The sequence below is a fragment of the Pristiophorus japonicus genome, chromosome 3, assembly GCF_044704955.1.
Source record: "Pristiophorus japonicus isolate sPriJap1 chromosome 3, sPriJap1.hap1, whole genome shotgun sequence".
Classification (NCBI taxonomy): domain Eukaryota; kingdom Metazoa; phylum Chordata; class Chondrichthyes; family Pristiophoridae; genus Pristiophorus; species Pristiophorus japonicus.
The window spans coordinates 37,095,862-37,098,913 of NC_091979.1; the positions used below are offsets into that span (position 1 = coordinate 37,095,862).

The 3,052-nt window shown below is 40.1% G+C and overlaps 1 pseudogene; it reads right to left on the bottom strand.

The window, feature by feature from the left end:
• Window positions 1-382: 382 nt before the first annotated feature.
• On the bottom strand, window positions 383-1,890 carry LOC139253741 (jerky protein homolog; annotated as a pseudogene).
• Window positions 1,891-3,052: the final 1,162 nt, after the last annotated feature.

Below are 3,052 nucleotides of genomic sequence, written 5' to 3' on the forward strand. Positions count from 1 at the left end.
AAAGCAGGAAAGGGATACTGAGGTGAATGATCAGCCATGATCTTATTGAATGGTGGTGCAGGCTCGAAGGACCGAATGGCCTAGTCCTGCACTCTATGTTTCTATACAGGAAACTCATTTATCCGGATCGCTCGGGGATTTGGCAATTCCGGGTAAATAAATTCTCCGATAGGGTGAGTTTACATTTTAAAGCTAATATTTGAAGGTGATAGAACCATCCATGAAGATTTAGTTCATGTTATTTGAATGTGAACGTAAAAAATAAATGAAAATTGATTCATAACGTTTTGAAATTAAAAATTATTTTCTGTTAAAACTGAGATTGATTTCTAAAATAGCGATCTTATATCTGCTTGTTTAAATTAATTCATTTTCTTCTTAATTAAAAGTGTTGTGGATGATATGAGTTTGCAGAACCTCGTGAGAAGTAAAATGAGAATTCTCCTAAAAAAAAACCAACGACATATTTCATTGCTTCATCAGCGCGTGCCCAAGTCTTTTTTTGTTTTTCTTCAATTTCATTGTCTGAATCGCTCATCTCTTCGTCAGATTTGTCTTTATTGGTGACTATGCCGATAAGCTCCTCATCAGTGTAAGTTTGTGTTACATCTGTTTCGATATCAACATCTACCCACTTAGCAATGTCGTCTTCTGCTAGAGATTTAAGTCCGTTTGTTTCGTGTGCACTGCTGACAATCTCCACGATTTCTTTCACAGCCTGTTTTTTATTAGCCAGTACATAAAAACCTTCGAATTCTTCGTCATCAGAAGCACTGTCTTCGAATATGACATTGGGCCACAACTTGCACCAACACCTCTTCAATGTCGTGTTTTTTATTTCTCTCCATGCCAGCGAGCATGCATAGATGGCATCTTTAATATTGTATGCTCTCTGGAAATCAGAGATTGATTGATTGCTATTAATCAATTTGCGCGTGAAGTTATTCCTATCGTGGCACTTGAAGTTTTGTATGACCATAGGTTGAATGAGCGAGGTCACATTGGAGGGCAAATAGCATGTGAAGATGTTGCCACAACGAGACACTAATTTTGACTCATGCGGGTGTACTCTGCAATTGTCCAGAAGCAGCACACACTTCCCACTAGGTTTGCCTATTTACTTCATGTTTTCTCGAGCTTGGGGGACGAATTCTGTTGAAAACCATTCCATGAATATGTCCTTGTCCATCCACGCACTTTTCTGAGCCTTATAGCTAACTGGTAAATGAGCGATTCCTTTTAAAGCACGTGGTTTCCTTGAACCACTAAAAGTGGAAGTCTATGTTCTCCAGCGGCATTGGCACAATTCAAGATTGTTAACCTCTCCTTATTCATTTTAAAGCCTACAGCCTCTTTCTCCCCTGCTGCAGCCAACGTAGCAGTTGGCAAACACCTCCATAGTAAGCCAGTCTCATCGGCATTGTATATTTGATCTGCAGTCAATTTCATTTCCTGCACCATTTCAGCAAATGTTTTTGAATAATTCTGTGCGGCCTCATTGTCTGCTGATTTTTTTTCGCCCGACACATCCAGCTGGTGAATGCTGTGGCGATGCTTAAAATGTGTGAGCCAGCCATCTGAGAAAATGCACTCTTCAGTCAGATTCGTTCTCATCTTGAAGTCTCTGGCCTTTGCTGTAATCTTTGGCCCTGAAATTGTCACAACTTCAGACAGTTTCAAAGAAAACCATTCATAAAGCACTTGGTCTAGTTTGTCAACCTTCGGTTTTCGCAAATTCTTGCGGGACATTGCCTTGACGGAAGATTCAGAAGTATTGGTGAAACTTTCTACATTTTTCTTTTGCTTCTTGATATCATAAATTGTTGATGATCCAACTTCATATTCGTCCATCGAAATACGCACACATCTGCCAGATTCAGACTTCTTCATAATTTCTAATTTCTGCTGAATGCTCAATACTTTTTAGTCATGTCACAAGACATTTTAAATTGTACACGCGATGGCTTGAACGGCTTTCAGTGTGTCTGACAGTTGAAAAGTGAGCAAGAAGTTCTTGCCTGCGTCAATTTATGTGTAATTGAGCAACCTGTTCACGTTTGCGATAGTTGAAGTGAGCGAGATATTCATGTGTGTGACAGTTATTTTAAATTCCGTTGTGGCGGCTTTTCCTTTACATTCGTATCTGGATAAATGAGAGTTTCCTGTACTTGCTTTGGAGGCAGTTCAGAGAAGCTGCACTCGGTTGATTTCAGGGATGAGGGGGTTGGTTGACTTATGAGGAAAGGTTGAGTAACTTGGGCCTCTACTCATTGCAATTTAGAAGAATGAGAGGAGATCTTATCGAAATGTATAAGATTATGAGGGGGCTTGACAAGGTGGATGCAGAGAGGATGTTTCCACTGATGGGGGAGACTAGAACTAGAGGGCATCTTCGAATAAGGGGATGCCCATTTAAAACAGAGATGAGGAGAAATTTCTTCTCTCAGAGGGTTGTAAATCTCTGGAATTCACTGCCTCAGAGAGCTGTGGAAGCTGGGACATTGAATAAATTTAAGATAGAAATAGACAGTTTCTTAAACAATAAGGGGATAAGGGGTTATGGGGAGCAGGCAGGGAAGTGGAGCTGAGTCCATGATCAGATCAGCCATGATCTTATTGAATGGCGGAGCAGGCTCGAGGGGCAGTGTGGCCTACTCCTGTTCCTATTTCTTATGTTCTTATGTTCTTATGTGAAGAATCAGAGAACTATCAAAGACTGTATTGGGCCACTGAAGGGTGTTCAAAGACAGGGTGCAAATGACTCACTGAGCATGGTGGAAATATTAAATGAGTACTTTGCATGATGCTCAAATATTAGAATTTAATAATATTAGTTTTACTACTAGTAACGTTAACATAGATCAGCATTTTGTTTCAGAAAGAATTAAGAATTTGAAAATATATAGAGCAGCAGAGCTGGATGATATCCACCCGAGGGTCATCCAGGAGATGGGATATGTGCTATGCGAGCCCCTGGACTGTATTTTTAATAGCTCTGGATGGTTCCTACAGATTTGTAGGAGGCTAATGTAGTCTCCATTTTTAAAAAAGG